General features: G+C 41.2%; 1 protein-coding gene across 3 annotated transcripts in view; it reads right to left on the reverse strand.

The window, feature by feature from the left end:
- C14H10orf76 (chromosome 14 C10orf76 homolog) overlaps positions 1-20200 on the reverse strand; it is a 195711-nt gene that overhangs the window by 26131 nt on the left and 149380 nt on the right. The window lies entirely within an intron of this gene.

A 20200-nucleotide genomic window follows, 5' to 3' on the forward strand; every position in this document is an offset into this window, starting at 1 on the left:
GATTTTCTGTTTTCTTTTTCTTTTTCTTTTTTTTGCTTTTTAGGGCTGCACCCGAGGCATATGGAAGTTTCCAGGCTAGGCATTGAATCAGAGCTAGAGGAGCTACAGCTGCTGGCCTACCACAGCCACAGTAATGTTAGATCCGAGCCTGGTCTGAGATCTATACCACAGCTCACGGCAACGCCAGATCCTTAACCCACTGTACCACAAGGGAAATCCTGTGGATATTTTTCAGTAGTAAATACTACAGTACTACCTGGTATATGGTAGTACATGGTATATGGTAGTACCATGGATGTCTCCAGAGAGCCAACTATAAGTTATATGCAGAAAAAACATTGACAAAATTTAACATTCATTCATAATAAAAGCTCTCAGCAAACTCAAGATAGAAGGGAACTCTCTCAATCTAATAAAGGGAATCTATGAAAACTTACACCTAAAACATTACTTAATGATGAAAGACCAAATGCTTTCTCCTGAAGATCTGGCAAAAATATCTAATCTTACCACTTCAATATTGTACTGGAGGTCCCAGCCAGTGCAATAAGGAAGGAAAATGAAATCAAAGGCATACAGATTTGAAAGAAAGAAGTAAAACTGAATTTACTTGTACACAGTATATGATTTTGAGTACAGAAAATTCTAAGGACTCCAAAAAATTAATAAATGAGTTTATCAAAGTTGTAGGGAAAAGGGCAATTAAAAAAATGGAAATCAAAACTTAAAATACCATCTAGGTAACATAAATGAAATATTTATGGCTACACTGAACAAAATGGGTACAAAACAGAGTGCTAAAGAATGGCAAAATATTGATGAGAAATTTTTAAAGATCAAAATAAGTGGAGAGGTATATTACAATCATAGATGTGAAAACAATATTATTAAAGTGTCAATTCTTCCCCAAGTTGATCTACAGAATTAATGCAATTCCAATCAAAATCTCAGCAGGCTTTTTTGGGGTAGAAATGGACAAGCTAATTTTACACTTTACATAGAAATGCAAAAGACCTAGAATATTCAAAACAATTTTGAAAAAGAGCAAAACTAGAGGACTTTATATTACCTGATTTCAAGATTTACTATAGACCTAAAATAATCAAGATGGTGGAAGGCATACACTTAGATATATAAACCAACAGAAGAGAACTGACACTTTAGAAACAGACCCACATGTATATGGTCAATGGATTTTTTACAAATGTGCCAAGGTATTTCAATAGGGGAAAAACAGTCTTTTCAAAATGTGAAAACTGAACAAATGGATATTTGGGGGAGAGTGATTAGATGAACATTTACCATTGCCAAACATCTTACAAAAAATTAACTTGAAATGGAGCGTATAACCAAATGTAAAAGCTAGAACTATAAAACATACAGATGAAAATATCAGTGAAAAATTTCACAACTAGAAGTAAAGATTTACATAAATAAAACATTAAAGTAAAATTTGTTAAAAAATTAGGAGTTCCTGTTGTGGCTCAGCAGGTTGTGAACCTAACTAGTATCCATGAGGATGCGGGTCCAATCCCTGGCCTCACTCGGTGGGTTAAGGATTCAGCATTGTCGTGAGCTGTGGTGTCAGTCACAGACACAGCTTGGATCTTGCATTGCTGTGGCTGTGGCATGGGCCAGCGGCTGCAGCTCCAGTTTGACCCCTAGCCTGGGAACTTCCATATGCTGTGGGTGTGGCCCTAAAAAGCAAATGAATGAATAAATAAACTAATTCATGCTTATGGTGCTAAATTAAAATTGGTCTTTGTTAAAAAGCCTGGGGAGTTCCCTTGTGGCACAGTGGATTAAGGATTTGGCACTGTCACTACAGCAGCTCAGGTCACTGCTGTGGCACAGGTTTGATTTCTAGCCTGGGAAATTCCACATGCTGTGGGTGTGGCCAAAAAAATTGTAAAAAATAAAATAAAATGTCTGGACTTTGAAAACCACCATTAGTAACTTGCAAAGGCAAGCCACTGCCTAGGACAAAATATTCGCAATACACATATTTTTATTTATTTATTTATTTTTGTCTTTTTAGGGCTGCACCCACGGCATATGGAGATTCCCAGGCTAGGGGTCTAATCGGAGCTGTTGCTGCTGACCTACACCAGAGCCACAGCAACATCAGATCCTTAACCCATTGAGCAAGGCCAGGGATCAAACCCGCAACCTCATGGTTCCTAGTCGGATTCATTTCTGCTGTGCCACGACAGGAACTCCCACTAATCTATTTTCTGTCTCTATAGATTTGCCTATTTTGGACATTTCAAATAAATGAAATCACACAATATGTGGTCTTTGTGACTGGCTTCCTTCATTTAGCATATGTTTTCAAGAATCATCTATGTTATAGCAGGTACTAGTACTTCATTCCTTTTTATGGCTGAATAATATTCCATTATACAGATGTATCACATTTTGTTCATCCATTCTGTTGCTGACGGACATTTCAGTTGTTTCTAGTTTTCAGTTATCATGAATAATGCTACTGTGATATCCGTATACAAGTCTTTGGATGGGCATACATATTTTCATTTCTCCTGGGTTGTCATATATGGATGAATCAGATACAAGAGAGTACATATTATATGAACTTATGTGAAATTCTATAAAAGACAAATCTAATCTATAGTGATAGAAATTACATCAGTGGATACCTAGGGCCCAGATTTGCAAATAAGACTAACTTTATGTAAAAGAGAAGTTTTAGGGGTAATGGAAATGTTCCATATCCTATGGTGGAGATGATTACATAAATGTTTTTATAGTATGTTAATTATATCTCAATAAAGTTAAATAAAATGTCCAAGAAATCATGACTAGTCAAAAAAAAAGGAACCCATTGTGGTGCAGCAGAAATGAATCTGACTAGTATCCATGAGGACATGGGTTGGATCCCTGGCCTCAAAGTTCAGTAGGTTGGTGATCTGGTGCTGCCGTGAGCTGTGGTGTAGGTTGCAGACACAGCTTGGATTCCCAGTTGCTGTGGTTGTGGTTTAGATGAGCAGCTGTAGCTCCGATTTAGCCCCGAGCCTGAGAATTTCCACATGTCTCAGGTGCGGCCCTAAAAAAAAAAAAAGGATGTATGACCACAGCAGTAAAATTATGTCTTTTTTGGTCTTACCATTCCATTTTAGGTTGGGGCAAGGATGAATCACACTGATGTATCAGTAACTATAAGCTAGGAGTTCCTAGTGCTTTCACACTGCCAAAGATTCTACTCATTGTGCTACTCCCCTCCACCTTTACACCCCTGGCAGTCCTCCTGACAAACTGAATGGACTACAGTAGGAATCAAAAGTATTTAAAATCATTTTCAGCTAAGCAGTAGCCACAAGAGGTTTTTTAAGTGGGTGTACTTAGCTGGATCTTTTGAAAAAAAAAAAAAAATCACTCACCAAACTTAGGGACTTATAAGGGCCTACTATTATCAAGGACATCTAATAAAGGTTCTACTTTTGCCTGGTGAAAGATATGAGACGATCGTGGTTCTCTTTGTGGAAACTCACTCCAAATAAGGGTCATCAGCCAATCATTTATGGATTTATAATGAGGCAACTCTTCACTAGGGTACAAGGAGTGAGGTTTATCTGTCCTTCTTAGGTTTATAAAGGGTTGGGGGGTTGCTGATAGAAGCATACCAAATATACCAGTTGAGCGAGGTCTACAGGAGAGTACACAGGCAAAGGTCTTAGCAAGAAAGTAGTGATCCTGGAGTTCCCTGGTAGCCTAGGAGGTTAAGGATCCGGGATTGTCACTGCTGTGGCTCGCGTTCAATCTCTGGTCCTCGAACTTCCACGTATTACCGTGTGCTCCCCCACCACAAAAAAAAAAAAAGAAGAAGAAGAAGGAGTGGTCTTGATTCTTATACTGTGAAGCATCTTCAAGGGCATGTATGATTCTTCCATTTTTATAGCACCTGGCTTGACACACAGAAGACACCCCTATACTTTCACACCACAAAGAAATAATGTGGGGAATCTGAAGATGGCGCTTTAGATCAAAGTAGCTGGAAAAGGGAAACAAGCCAATAGTACAGGAACTAGAACAAAAAGCAACCTGATAACAAAATCACAGGTCTCACTGAGTGAGCATCCCTCCCTCCACTGGGTGCTCACAGTGACTTTCTTTTCAAGATAATCTGAATATCTCTCCAGGGCACAATCACCCAATATAATTGTTTGGAAATAACAATTATATCCAAAAGGTGGACATAAATCTTTTAGGTTAAAAAAGATGATGATGATGCTTTTTAAAAGATAACTGTTTCCATGACATCCTGCTGTCTAGCACTGGGAACTATATCTAGTCACTAATGATGGAGCATGATAATGTGAGAAAAAAGAATGTATACATCTATATGTGACTGGGTCACCTTGCTGTATAGCATAAAATTGACAGAACACTGTAAACCAGCTATAATGGAAAAAATAAAAATCATTATAAAAAAAGATAACTGTTTCCTCTATACAGTCAACTTGTATAAAATAATGAAGTTTCTCCTTTTCCCCCTTTCTATTTTCTTTCCTTTTTCTTTCTCCTTCCCTCCTTCCTTCTTTCCATTCATTTTACCACATCCACAGCACACAGAAGTTCCCAGGCCAGGGTTCGAACACATGCCACAAAAGTGACCCAAGCCACAGAAGTGATGATGCCAGACCCTTTATCTACTAGGTCACCAGGGAACTCCCCCTTTCTATTTCCTTTTTTTCGTGCCATGCCCACAGCATGTAGAAGTTCCTAGGCCAGAGATCAAACCTGTGCCACAGCAGTGACTAGAGACCCACAAAGAAACTCTTATTTTCATCTCATATACTTCAGGACCAAACTCACTTTCAGAACCAATTTAAGTGAGTTCTCCTAGTCTGTCCATGTCTTTCAAGCTTGCTACCAAAGTGCTCTCCACTGCCCTGAGATTTATTGATCCGACAGACTGGCTCTGCCTTTCAGCAAGGTGGACCAGATAATGAACCTCACAGTGGGTAATTAATGAGAGGCCATCAGTTGGTTAAAGGAATGGCAACGTTGACTTTAATTTCCCTGGGCTGTTGCCCCACCTCCCTGACTTTATTTGGTTTAAGCCCTAGACACCCCATGTGAAGCTTTTCTTTAATACTAATTATAGACCCAACATGCCCAGGTCCTTACCCTGAACAAGCAAGGCATGCAATCACACCAAGGGGCAGCCAAGATTATGGAGGTGGGGGAAATACGATACACAAATATTGCATCAGGCCGCCTTCTCTAATGCCTTATTATAGGCAGGACTGTCCACTCAGCTCAAACCAAAAGGCAGATCTCTGTCTTCACCACTTGAGGTTTCTTTCCTTGGAAACATATCACATCTCAGGGAGGGAGACAGAAACTACCGTCCCTGTTCTTACTTTCCTAGCAATATGACAGGAGGTCTCTGCCTCCATGCTAGGCTTCACTTATCTATCCATCCCTAACAGAATTCTTTTAACAGAATTCTAGCTGGGTGGGTCATTTTTAAGACTGTAACTTCCTTTGAGCAGGATCACTGTGGTAGGGCAAAGTGCTGTTTTGGTACTTAGCAAAAACATTTCCAATTAACACAGCTTATAACAGAGATAACAGCTTGCACAGCAACACTTCTGGCTTCAGACGGTACCACCACAGCGGTAAACCATGGTCTTCTAAGCACACTTTATAGAGTTCTGTGCTAACCTCCAGGGAAGAGGCTGCAATGGAAATAAAACAAAAGCTCCCAAAGACCTATTTGGGAGGAAGGAGGTGGCTGAAAAACAAACTGAAGAGTGAAGTCCTACCTGTACATCTAATAACTGGGACAAAGCATCCTCCTTAGCTTAAGCCAAGAAAGCAGAATAGCTAGCTGTCTTCTGCAGCCTTTTGAGAGGCTGACAGCTACTGGAGTTCCTACGAGCTCCAAGACTTTTCCTCCCATGCACTGCCAATGAAGTTTCACTGACAGTGAAGCCTGATTGAGGAAGACCAGAAGTTTACGTGAGGGGCATTTCAAAATCCACAATTATTAGGAGAAAATGCTGACAGTGGCAGACATGCATAATAAGCTGAGCTCTTCAGGCTCCCGTTTAGTACTTTCTTTCCTTAACTGAATGGGCCCCTCCCAAACTGGGACCTTTCCCTAAACTTCCCCTCCCACCAGGAATGTGCCCCTTTATCCCCATTCTCCTTCTACCTTCCTATACTGACTTGTCTCCTCCTTCAGACTGCTGAAAAACTCCAGTTGTCTCACATGCCTCAGCTGATGAAAAGCTCAGACTTGGGCGTCAGACAGACCTAGGTTCACATTACGGCTTTATCTCTAACAGCTGTGTGACCTTTGAACCAATTACTTAGTCTCTTTAGCATCCTCATCTATAAAATGAGGATAATCATAACTACACAAAACTGCTGATTAAGTAAATAACCTTAGTAAAAGTGCCTAGCTCAAAAACTACCTAGCCTTTCCTTTTACCTCTTTGTGTCCTTTTAGGGCCACAACCTCAGCACATGGAAGTTCCTAGGCTAGGGGCTGAATCAGAGCTGTGGCTGCCGGCCACAGCCATAGCTACGCAGGATCTGAGCCACATTTGTGACCTACACTACAGCTCAACACCAGATCCTTAACCCACTGAGAGAGGCCAGAGACCGAACCTGTGTCCTCATGGATACTAGTCGGGTTCGTTACTGCTGAGCCACAACAGGAATTCCTCTTTGTGTCCTTTTTATTTACTTATTTATTTGCTTTTTGGGGCCACACTCGCGGCTTGTGGAGGTTCCCACACTAGGGGTCGAATCTAGCTAGGGGTAATCTAGTTAGGGGTCGATTGGAGCTGTGGCCACCGGCCAATGCCACAGCCACAACAATGCAGAATCTGAGCCTCGTCTGCAACCTACACCACAGCTCATGGCAATGCCAGATCCTTAACCCACTGATCGAGGCCAGGGATCAAACCCACAACCTTGTGGTTCCTAGTCAGATTCATTTCCGCTACACCACGACGGGAACTCCTCTTTGTGTCCTTTTTAAATCCAAGATATTTTCTTCCCTATTCAGAGGAGATAAAGTCCAAGACACTTTCTCCTCTGTCTCTGGTGATGCAGCTTACTTCTTGGTCCAAGTAAGAGAGTGGATTTCCTAGCAGCACATAATCAGCTGACCTTCTTAAGTGGATGTTCTCAAGGTGCTATATATATATAACATAAAGTTGATTTCCAAGGTTAAGCAGCTTGTAGGGAAATCCCTCTGTCTCTGACTTTGTGTCTTTCCTGCTTTAGTAAATCCAATGAATGAATAACTCATATAAAACTTTTTTCTGGAGTTCCCATCGTGGCTCAGTGGTTAACGAATCCGACTAGGAACCATGAGGTTGCGGGTTTGGTCCCTGCCCTTGCTCAGTGGGTTAAGGATCCGGCGTTGCCATGAGCTGTGGTGTAGGTCACAGACTCGGCTCCAATCCTGCATTGCTACGGTTCTGGCATAGGCCAGCAGCTACAGCTCCGATTAGACTCCTAGCCTGGGAACCTCCATGTGCCGCAGGTGCGGCCCTATAAAGACAAAAGACAAAACCAAAAAAACCACCTTTTTTTCCTATCAAACAGGTCAACTGAAATGCGAGAATCTTAACAAAGGCAACAAGACAGGTAGGCTCAGACAGCCAACACTTGTGTCACATGTTCATACTCACTAAGAGTTCCCACAGCAACCATCACTAAGGGTTACAGAGAGGCAATGCAAAACCACAGGCTGTTTAGAAAAACACAATGCCAAGTACAGGAAACTGAGCTATGGCCATCGTGGGAGTCTTAAATCTTAGCTATCCAGTATATGTCTCTGCCAAGGCTGCCATACATGGTGGCTAAGGCCCTGTTCTAAGATGAGAAAATATCCCAGGGGCTCTCAGAGTGGGCTGCTCAGAGGCCTTGATTGTCCTGCGGAGGTAATATAAGGGGTTCTCATGGGGAAAGTGAACCGCACTCACCTGCTCAGAAAGCCCTGCCTCACAGCTTTATAGCCCCCTTCTCCCAGTCTTCCTCAACACCCAGTGGTGTGCCAGAGCTGGCTCACACACGCTTGGCCTGAGAGAGCTGACTGTTAAATTTTCAAGCAGCCTAAGAGCCACTTGGCTTCATGTTGGTAGCTGTGGTGGGAACATTCACCCGTAGTGCTACCAATCACCTTCTTTCCCATCACTCACCCCTACCAGTTGCTAAACATTTACTAGCACCCCAAGGGCCAATAACTCTAAAGCTGAAGTACCAGGCTCCATTTTCCTCATAAGCCTTAAAGCTTTTAGGATATCTCCCCAAGATCCTTCTGTGCTTCCTCCTAGATGGTCTCAAGTAATGGATGCCACCTAGGCACCCTAATAACGTTTGTTCCACCAACTAGGGCTCTCTTCCCATTAGTATCTCACTTCTCTCTGGGAAAATAAAGCTAGGTTTCATTAGGATCTCTAAACACCCAGCAGTTATTTATAGTGGCTCTTATCTTAGGATCAGGAGAAAACACAAAAAAAGTTTAGAAAGATAACTTTTGAAAAGAAATACTTAGCTTTCAACATAAACTTCATTTATTCAGATGTAAAGCTGTTTTTGTTTTCCTAATTTACTTTAACTTATTTCCACAAATGAATGATACTCTGCTTTGTCACGGTATTTTGAAGATAGCTTTCATAATACGCAACATCATACAAGGCCTCCTCTGAATCCAAAATCCAAAGCTTTAATGAGAGCGGAGACCTAAAAAAATAATGGGAGGAGTTCCCGTCGAGGCTCAGGGGTTAACGAATCTGACTAGGAACCACGGGGTTGGGGATCCCTGGCCTTGCTCAGTGGGTTGGGGATCCGGCATTGCAGTAAGCTGTGGTGTAGGTCGCAGATGCTGCTTGGATCTGGCGTTGCTGTGGCTCTGGCGTAGGCTGGTAGCTACAGCTCCAACTGGACCCCTAGCCTGGGAACCTACATATGCTGCGAGAGCGGCCCTAGAAAAGGCAAAAAGACCAAAAAATAAAAAATAAAAAGAAATAATGGGAAATGAAACTCCATAAAATTCCTAATGTAGAAAACTTGGGCATCTGGTTACACTGTGCTATAGTCCTGTGCCATGTGGAATGCCAACAGACCACCTTTTTGATCTTCTCAGAAAATTCCCAAGTTTGTATATAGAAAAATTTTTAGCAAGCCCTTGGGCCACTTGGTTGAAAGGAAAACCAACTTCAAGACAGGTTTGCCCACAGAAAATAGAATGGTGTCAGGGGCAGAGAATGTGAAAAGGGGAGTTGTTTAGTAGAGAGAGTTTCAGTTTTGCAAGAAGAAAGAGTTCTAGAGATCAAATGCACAATAACGTATATATTAATACTACTGTACTGTACACTTAAAAATGGTTAGGATAGTAAAATTTGTTTTTTTTGTTGTTTTTTGTTTTTTGTCTTTTTGCCATTTCTTGGGTCACTCCTGCGGCACATGGAGGTTCCCAGGCTAGGGGTCCAGTCGGAGCTGTAGCCGCCGGCCTATGCCGGAGCCACAGCAACACGGGATCTGAGCCTGTCTGCGACCTACACCACAGCTACGGCAATGACGGATCCTTAACCCACTGAGCAAGGCCAGGGATCGAACCCACAACCTCATGGTTCCTAGTTGGATTCGTTAACCACTGCGCCACGACGGGAACTCCCTGTTGTATGTTTTTTACCAGGGGAAAAAAGAGAGAAAAATTGCCAATTAGGTCTAATCATATGGCTACTAACATTGAGGATGGCTCATACTAGGCCTCTGATGAACACTTGTGAATTGAATCAAAGGCAGTACAATTAGGACAGGGATGAGAGTTGGTGCACTAAGGATTATGGAAGTTGTGCTAATAATTTAAATGATGAATTATTTTTCTAAGTCATCCAGCTTCTGGGTACCCTGTGACTCAAGGACAAGAAATAGAAACTTTGGGACTCTTTATTCTTCCTGTCCTTTTCACACCTTGGCTTTCAGTACATTTTACAATCTATGCCTCTCCACTTATCCAATTCCTATCCCTCCTCTTTCAAGGCCCAACTCAATTCTTCTCTCTTCCATGTGGCTTTTCCTGGCCACTACAACCTGCAGGGGGTTCTTTCTCTAATAGCAAATAACAGGTCACATTGCTAGTACTGATCAGCTATTGATAACAAGTTGCCTTAAGCCATCTTTTGCACTTACTTCATTCTTTGAGAACAAAGGCTCTTTACCATACTTTTGTATCCTTCAAATGCCTAGAATGATCTGAAGAACAAAGCACTAAATGCTAAAATAGTGATAGCTAGGAGTACCCACTGTGACACAATAGGATCTGCAGTATCACTGTAGCACTAGGATGAAGGATCAATCCCTAGGCTGGTATAGTGGGTTAAAAGGATCCAGCATTGCTGCAGCTTCAGCGTAGGTTGCAACTGCAGCTAGGAACTGATCTCTGGCCCAGAAACTCCATATGCTGCGTGGCTGCTAAAAAACAAACAAACAAACAAACTGATAGCTGAATGAAGGCTGAAGAAAGCAAGAGTGGGCCAATCATTTATTTTCCTTCCAATGGGATATCTCAAAGGCACAAAATTGGTCAAAACTGTGACTGAAAGCTTAAGGAATCAGGTGCTCAGAAAAGGTTTTGACTTTAATCCTAAATTGCTACTATGTACTCTAGATATTCAGGGCTGTAGAGAATCTTTTGTAAAGTTCTGCCATGGGAATTCCTGGCCTGGTTCGGTGGGTTAAAGATCCAGTGTTGCCACAGCTGTGACACAGGTTGCATCTGTCAGCTTGGATTCAGTCCCTGGCCCAGGAACTTCCATATACCACAGGTGTGGCCCCAAAATAAATAAAGTTCTGCTATGAAGTCCTCTCTTGCCTATGAGGAAATTAGAGTTGATATAGATCAATGTCATAGCATTTGCAAATCCAAACAAATAATGAATAGTCTAAAAGGAGCTCAAGATCTTCAATGGGCATTTTCAAAGGTCTGATGGCTTTGGGAGCAAGGATAGTATGGGATATTAGTCAAAGCAGCTAAGCCAGTAATTTGTTAAAATAAAAACTGTGTGCGCAATTGGTGGGAATGTCAATTGGTGCAGCCACTATGGAAAACAGTATGGAGGTTCCTCAAAAAACTAAAATTAGAGTTGCTATATGATCCAGCAATTCTACTCCTGGGCATATATCCAGACAAAACTATAATTTGAAAAGATATGTGCACCCTTATGTTCACAGTAGCACTATTTACAATAGCCAAGACATGGAAACAACCTAAATGTACTCCAACAGATGACTGGATAAAGAAGATGTGGGGTGTGTGTGTGTGTGTGTGTGTGTAATGGAATATTACTCAGCCACAAAAAAGAGTGAAACAATGCCATTTGCACCAACATGGATAGACCCAGAGATTACCATACTAAATGAAGTCAGAAAGAGAAAGATAAATACCATATGATATCACTCATATATGGAATCTGAAATATGGCACAAATGAACCTATATATGAAACAGAGACAGACTCACAGACATACAGAACAGACCTGTAGTTGCTAAGAGGGAGGGGAGTCAGGGGGAAGAACTGGAGTTTGGGATTAGCAGATGCAAAGTATAAAATACAGCATGGGTAAACAACAAGGTCCTACTGTAGAGCACAGGGAACTATATTTAATCTCCTGTGATAAACCATGATGAAAAAAGTATATATGTTGCTGTGGCTGTGGCACAGGCCAGCAGCTGTAGCTTTGATTTGACCCCTGATCTGGGAACCTCCATATGCCATGAGTGCAGCCCTAAAAAAAAAAAAAGAATATATATATATATATGTATATACATACACATTCACATATATATAAACTGAGCCACTTTTGCTATATAGCAGAAATTAATACAACACTGTAAATCAATTACACTTAAATAAAATTTAAAAAAATTGTATGTGATAAAGGGTCAAATACTAAGAATTTTAAGAAAGATGGACACTCTTCAAGAACAAAAAGGACATCTGCATAATTTTCACAATTTCAGAGTGTGCAAAAATTCTCTAAAGCCTATTCTTGGACCTTGAGTTAAAAACTGGTGAGTGGGAGTTCCTGTTGTGGCTCATCAGGTTAAGAATCTGACTAGTATCCATGAGGATGTGGGTTGATCCTTGGCCTTGCTCAGTGGGTTAAGGATCCAGCATTGCCACAAGCTATGGTAGGTCCACATGGGGCTTGGATCTGGCATTAATGTGGCTGTGGTGCAGGCTGGCAGCTGCAGCTCTGATTTGACCCCTTGCCTGGGAACTTCTCCATGCTGCAGATGGGGCCCTAAAAAAAAAAAAAAAAAGGAAAACACCCATGAACTAGTATTATTCTAAGGTATTTCACGACAGACCTCTTGAGTGTGGATCCATTTCCAGTAGAAGGTAGCCAGCGATCATAAAGTCTTTTTCCTAATTTGAAAAGCAGGAAAAAAGAAGAGGTATATAAGGAGCTCCCATCGTGGCTCAGTGGTTAACGAATCTGACTAGGAACCATGAGGTTGCGGGTTCGATTCCTAGCCTTGCTCGGTGGGTTAAGGATCCATCATTGCCGTGAGCTGTGGTGTAGGTCGTAGATGTGGCTCGGATCCTGTGTTGCTGTGGCTCTGGCGTAGGCCGGCGGCTACAGCTCTGATTAGACCCCTAACCTGGGAACCTCCATATGCTGTGGGAGTGGCCCTCAAAAGGCAAAAAGACAAAAAAAAAAAAAAAAAAAGAAAGAAAAAAGAAAAGAAAAGAAAAAAAAAGAAAGAAAGAAAAGAAAAGAAAAAAAAAAAGAAAAGAAGAGGTATATAAGAGTTTAGGGTAGGACAAGGTAAAGAGGAGAACCCCCTCAAGAGCTCTTCTATTTCAACAAACTTACCTAAAGACACAATTGCATCAGTAAGACAGGATATTCTCAAAGCATCCAAACCCAGGACTTAGTCTGGGGTCAAGAGTTTATCTTAAATATCTTCCATCCATATTTATGTAGTAGAGACAAAGGGTCATTGGGATTTATGTATAAAACACAGACAGGTTGTGTGACAGCTATTCTCATAGGAGAATGAAAATCAGGGTTCAAGTCACTGGTAGGGAGCATAAAAATGACTCTATTAGCTAGGAACAGATGCTTATTGACAAGCCGTACCGAGAAGAGAAAGGAGTTAATCTCAGCAGGGGGTAGGCAAGGGGCCTAAAGGACAATTTTCATAATATGAACTGGAGACAAGCAAACCCAGTAGAGAATAAACTGAGAATAGTTTCACAGTTCTTGGAGCCGCAAGTTATATCTCCTTCACAAACTTTATTTGAAAAGACATGTGAAATATAAAAAGAGGTAAAAATGCTCTCACCAAATACATACGCAAAATTAATTCAAGATGGATCAAAGACCTAAATCTAAGCGCTAAAACTACAAAACCCTTAGAAGAAAACATAGGGGGAAAGTTTCATGACAACAGATTTAGCAATGATTTCTTAGATATGACACCAAAAGTATAGGCAACCAAAGAATAGACAGACAAATAGCACTTTAGCAAAATTAAACACTTTCACGTGTCAAGGGACACTGTCAAAATAGTAAAAAGGCAACCCACAGAATGGGAGAAAATACATGCAAATCACATGTCTGATGGAGGAATAAAATCTAAAATATAGGAGTTTTAGAACTCCTAAAACTCAACAACAAAAACCCAAACCCAATTAAAAAGTGGGCAAAGGGGAGGTCCAGCTATGTTACAGTAGGCTGAGGATCTACTGATGTCTCTGTGGTGCTCAGGGTTCAATCCTTGGCATGGCACAGTAGGTTAAGAATCTGATGTTGTCACAGCTGTGGCATAGGTTGCAGCTGCAGCTCAGATTTGATCCCTAGCTCTGGAATTTCCATATGCCAGGGGTGCAGCCAAAACTCCCTTCTAAAACCACAATGAGATACTACTCACTCCCATTAGGATGGTTACTATAAAAACACCAAAACAACAAATGTTGACAAAGATGTGGAAAAACTGGAATATGAGATGATGTAGCCATGGTGGGAAATACTATGGCGGCTTCTCAAAAATTAAACATAGAATTAATTACCATTTGATCTGGTAATTCCACTTTTGGGGGGGGTGTGTGTGTGTGTGTAATATATATAATATAATATATATAATACACACACACACACACACACACACATATATAAAAGAACTTAAAGCAGGGACTCAAACAGCTATCAGCACACCAATGTTCATAGCAGTATTCTTCACAATAGTCAAAATGTGGAAACAACCCAAATGTCCACCAATGGATAGAAGGATAAATAAAATGTGCTACAGACATACAACAGAATGTTATTCAGCTCCAAAAGAAATAAAATTCTGATGCAGAAAAAGCCTTTGACAAAATCCAACACCCATTTCTGATAAAAACCCTTCAGAAAGTGGGCATAGAGGGAACCTACCTCAACATAATAAAGGCCATATGTGACAAACCCACAGCGAACATCATTCTCAATGGTGAAAAGCTGAGGGAATTTCCGCTGAGATCATGAACAAGACAAGGATGTCTGCTCTCACCACTACTCTTTGACATAGTTTTGGAAGTCCTAGTCACAGCAATCAGAGAAGAAAAAGAAATCTAAATTGGAAAGGAAGAAGTAAAACTATCACTATTTGCAGATGACATGATTATTTACCATACCTAGAGAATCCTAAAGACTCTACCAGAAAACTGTTAGAGCTCATCCAAGAATTTGGCAAAATCGCAGGGTACAAAATTAACACACAGAAATCGACGGCATTTCTATACACTAACAATGAAAGATCAGAAAGAGAAATTAGGGAAACAATCCTGTTTACCATCACATCCAAAATAATAAAATACCTAGGAGTAAACCTACCTAAAGAGACAAAAGACCTGTACTCTGAAAACTATAAGACACTGATGAAAGAAACCAAAGATGACACAAATAGATGGAAAGACATATCATGCTCTTGGACTGGAAGAGTCAATATTATCAAAATGACTATACTACCCAAGGCAATCAACAGATTCAATGCAATCCCTATCAAATTACCAAGGAAAATTTTCACAGATCTTGAACAAAATATTTTAAAGTTTGTTTGGAAGCACAAAAGACCCAGAATAGCCAAAGACATCCTGAGAAAGAAAAATAGAGCTGGAGGAATCAGGCTTCCTGATTCAGACTATACTACAAAGCCACAGGCATCAAAACCATATGGTATCGGCACAAAGACAGACATATAGATCAGTGGAACAGGATAGAAAGCCCAGAATTAAACCCACACACCTACAGTGAACTATTCTATGACAAAGTAGGCAAGAATATACAATGGAGAAAAGACAGCCTGTTCAATATGTGGTGCTGGGAAAACTAGATGGTCACAAGTACAAGAATGAAATTAGAATACTCCCTAACACCATGCACAAAAATAAACTCAAAATGGATGAAAGACCTATATATAAGACCAGACACTATAAAACTCTTAGAGGAAAACATAGGCCAAATACTCTCTGACATAAACGACAGCAACATCTTCTCAGATCCACCTCTTAGAGTAATGACAGTAAAAACAAAAATAAACAAATGGGACCTAATTAAACTTAAAAGTTTTTGCACAGCAAAGGAAACCCTAAACAAAATGAAAAGACAACCCACAGAATGGGAGAAAATCTTTGCAAATGAATTGACTGACAAAGGATTAATCTCCAAAATTTATAAACATCTTCTGCAGCCCAATGCCAATAAAACAAACAACCCCATCAAAAAATGAGCAGAAGATCTAAATAGATGATTCTCCAAAGAAGACATATGGATGGCCAAAAAACACATAAAAAGATATTCAACATCACTCATTATTAGAGAAACACAAATCAAAACTACTCTGAGGTACCACCTCACACCAGCCAGAATGGCCATTATCAAAAAAGTCTACAATCCGGAGTTCCCATTGTGGCTCAGTGATTAACGAATCTGACTAGGAACCATGAGGTTGAGGGTTCGATCCCTGGCCTTGCTCAGTGGGTTGAGGATCTGGTGTTGCTGTGAGCTGTGGCATAGATTGCAGACGCGGCTTGGATCCTGCGTTGCTGTGGCTTGGCGTAGGCCGGCAGCTACAGCTCCAATTCAACCCCTAGCCTGGGAACCTCCATATGCCACGGGAGCAGCCCTAGAAATGGCAAAAAGACAAAAAGACAAAAAAAAAAGTCTACAAACAATAAGTGCTGGACAGGGTGTGGAGAAAAAGAAACCCTATGACACTGTTGGTGGGATTGTAAATTGGTGCAACCATTGTGGAAAACAGTATGGAGATTCCTCATAAAAATCTAGAAATAACACTACCATTTGATCCAGCAATCCCACTCCTGGGCCTCTATCCAGACAAAACCATAACTCGAAAAGACACATGAACTCCAACGTTCACTGCAGCACTATCTGCAATAGCCAAGACATGGAAACAAACTAAATGTCCATCAACAGAGGAGTGGATAAAGAAGATGTGGTACATATACACAATGGAATATTACTCAGCCACTAAAAGGAACAAAATAACAGCATTTTTAGCAACATGGATGGACATAGAAATTATCATGTTAAGTGACGTCAGTCAGACAATGAGACACCAACATCAAATGCTATCACTGACATGTGGAATCTGAAAAAAGGTCACAATGAACTTTGCAAAACAGATACTGACTCACAGACTTTGAAAAACTTATGGTTTCCAAAGGAGAGAGTGTGGGGGGGCTGGGGGATGTTGGGGGTTTGGGATAGAAATGTTATAAAATTGGGTTGTGATGATCATTGTACAACTATACATGTAATAAATTCATTTAGTAATATAAAAAAAGAAAAAGAAATCCTGGGTTCACTAAAAAAAAAAAAGAGAGAGGAAAAAAGAAATAAAATTCTGATACATGCTACAACATGGACAAACCTTAAAGACATTATGTTAAGAGAAATAAACCATATACAAAAGGACAAATACTGGAGTTCCCGTCGTGGCGCAGTGGCTAACGAATCTGACTAGGAACCATGAGGTTGCGGGTTCGATCTCTGCCCTTGCTCAGTGGGTTAACGATCCAGCATTGCCTTGAGCTGTGGTGTAGGCTGCAGATGCAGCTCAGATCCTGCGTTGCTGTGGCTGTGGTGTAGGCTGGCGGCTACAGCTCCGATTAGACCCCTAGCCTGGGAACCTCCATATGCCGCAGGAACGGCCCAAGAAATGGCAAAAAGACAAAATAAATAAATAAATAAAAAACAAAAGGACAAATACTGAATGATTCTACTTCCTATGAGAATAGTCATAGATACACAGAGATATAGATAGATACATACACAGATACATAGAGACAAACAGTAGAACAGTGGTTACCAAGGAATGGGGAGAGGGGACATGAGGAATTATTATTTAATGGGTATAAGGTTTCAATATGGAATGATGAAGAAGTTCTGGAGATGGATAGTGGTGATGGCTGCACAACAATGTGAATGTACTTAATGCCACTGAACTGTACTCTTAAAAATGGTTCAAATGGTAAAATTTATGTATATTTTGCCACACACAATAAAGAAGTCAAAATGAACAAGCTTCACAATCAACCCCTGACACATGATACCCACACACAATAAAGGAGTCAAAATGAACTAGCCTCACAATCCACTCCTGACACATGATACCTGTGTACACAATATAAAAATGCACACAATTTATTACACTAGAAAATGCATGATCATTCAGTCATGCTGAGGGTATTAACTGATTAAAAAAGCTTGGCCGTCCATGAAGCCAATGAGAAGTAACAGAAAAAAGTCATCTATCTTCTGCACATCTAAAAAGAAACCCCAGTGTGAGAGACTGGGCCTTGTTTAATAAGCAATAATGGATTTACAAGCATCATCTTGAAATGCCTCAAATAGAGGCTAGAATCTGTCTGGGAGTTGTTAGAACTCAAAAAGTCATAAATCTCTTGCTAGAAGAAAATGGCAGGCTGGGCAAGCAGATCTAGCAAAGAGCCCTCTTTTGTCTCCTATCTTACCAAGTGCTATAAATCCTAGTTAACACCTATCCATGGTCTTTAGGTTTTACTTTAGGAGTACTTTAGAATCTACTTGGGGATTAAGTACCTGATTTTTTTCTTTCTACTTAGTTTGCTACTAACAACTGTAGGCCCTACTGCATCCTGAAGCAAGTTCTTTGGGAAGCTGCAAACATACTTAACACTCGTGATACTAGCATTAACGTTCACGAGTGAAGGGAGAGAAGTGCTCCAACACATGTTGGAAACAAGGCAGTCAAATACTTCTAATCTGATAGTACTGAGAATAAAACCAAGCTCGGTTTTGAAAATGGTCTCAGAATAGTATCACCCTTCCCCCACTCCCCAAGTGAAAAGGGTTGTGAGGAGAGGTAATGAGGGTACAAAAACTCCATGAAAGCAAAGACTACACTCAGGCTTTTCACCACTAATCCCCACTACCCAGCACCACATTTTGTATACAGCAGGCAGCAATTTTTTTTTTTTTTTTTTTTGTCTTTTTGTCTTTTTTGTTGTTGTTGTTGTTGCTATTTCTTGGGCCGCTCCCTCGGCATATGGAGGTTCCCAGGCTAGGGGTTGAATCGGAGCTGTAGCCACCGGCCTACGCCAGAGCCACAGCAACGGGATCCAAGCCGCGTCTGCAACCTACACCACAGCTCACGGCAACGCCAGATCGTTAACCCACTGAGCAAGGGCAGGGACCGAACCCGCAACCTCATGGTTCCTAGTCGGATTCGTTAACCACTGCACCACGACAGGAACTCCAGCAATTATTTTTTGACTAAAAAAATAAATCTTCAAGAGCAGCTATCCTTTCTCCTTCTTAAACAGGGCTGTGTACTCTCCCACTCTATAGAAGTCACCTTATCTCTGGCTTGTGGACTTTTTTTGAGAGGCACTTTCATCACTTCATTTAACTTTGAAAGAAGTTGGAGGAGGGTTAGGACATGTGCTTGCTAATCATCCTTTTCCAGATTGCCTCATGCACCAGAATGGATTTTTATTATTGGTCTGTGGCTGCTACTGCTATAGCAAGATTTCAGCCTGACCTTCCAAAGCTGCTGGGGGATGAACACTGCACGTGGCTGACTGGGAACATGTGTCTTCTTCTTCCTTTTTCTTTTTTTTAAAGTGGACTTACCAGACCTCACTATGGTGGGAAAGTCACCCTTTCTTTCACTATACAAAACTCAAGATGTTGAACTCTTTTGCATAAGAATGATATAATAAAACTCATCTGAACTGGTCCAAGAGAAAAAAAGGTAGCATCTCCAAGCACTTCACAGAGAGCAGTGGCATCAAAGAACAGGACTCAGGACTGTTCCATAGGCAGAAGAGGAAGAGAGAAAATGAAAGCCATTTACCAAAGCAGTTTAAATAAGAGGATGGATTCTCACAGCTGGCCTCACAAAAGAGAACAAATAGGTCAAAGGGAACAAGTGATGGACTAGTTGAGTCCTATCCATCTGGCTGAGGAAAGAGCCACTGGTGGGAATATTGAGAAGCTGTCCATTAGGAAAAAGGTCTGCTTGGTGCCTCATTTGGTGAGCTGAATAGCTTTTAGGAACACAGAACACAGGATTACACCACAGCTGGCTGGCTGGCCCTGCCAGCAAGAGGCTCAGAGAAGAGTTACACTGATAAGGGTGGCAAAAAGGGACAGCAGGGCACAGGTGTTTTGTTGTTTTTGGTTTTTTTTTTTTTTTTGTTGGTTTTGGCCAGGTCCACAGCATGTGGCAGTTCCTGGGGCAAGGATCAAACCTATGCCACAGCAGGGACCCAAGCTACTGCAGTGACGACGCTGGATCCTTAACCCGTTGTGCCACAAGAGAACTCCTGTTTTTTAAAACTGGCTTGGTGAGTTTCCATCGTGGCGCAGTGGGAACGAATCCGACTAGGAACCATGAGGTTGTGGGTCGATCCCTGGCCCGCTCAGTGGGTTAAGGATCCGGCATTGCCGTGAGCTGTGGTATAGGTTGCAGACACAGCTTGGATACTGCGTTGCTGTAGCTGTGGTGTAGGCTGGCAGCTGTAGTTCCAATTAGACCCCTAGCCTGGGAAACTCCATATGCCGAAGGTGCAGCCCTAAAAAGGCAAAAAATAAATAAATACAAATAAAAATAAAACTGGCCTGGAGGCTGTTTCTGGACTCTCACCTCACAAACACCC

Source organism: Sus scrofa, chromosome 14 (assembly GCF_000003025.6).
Source record: "Sus scrofa isolate TJ Tabasco breed Duroc chromosome 14, Sscrofa11.1, whole genome shotgun sequence".
Lineage (NCBI taxonomy): Eukaryota > Metazoa > Chordata > Mammalia > Artiodactyla > Suidae > Sus > Sus scrofa.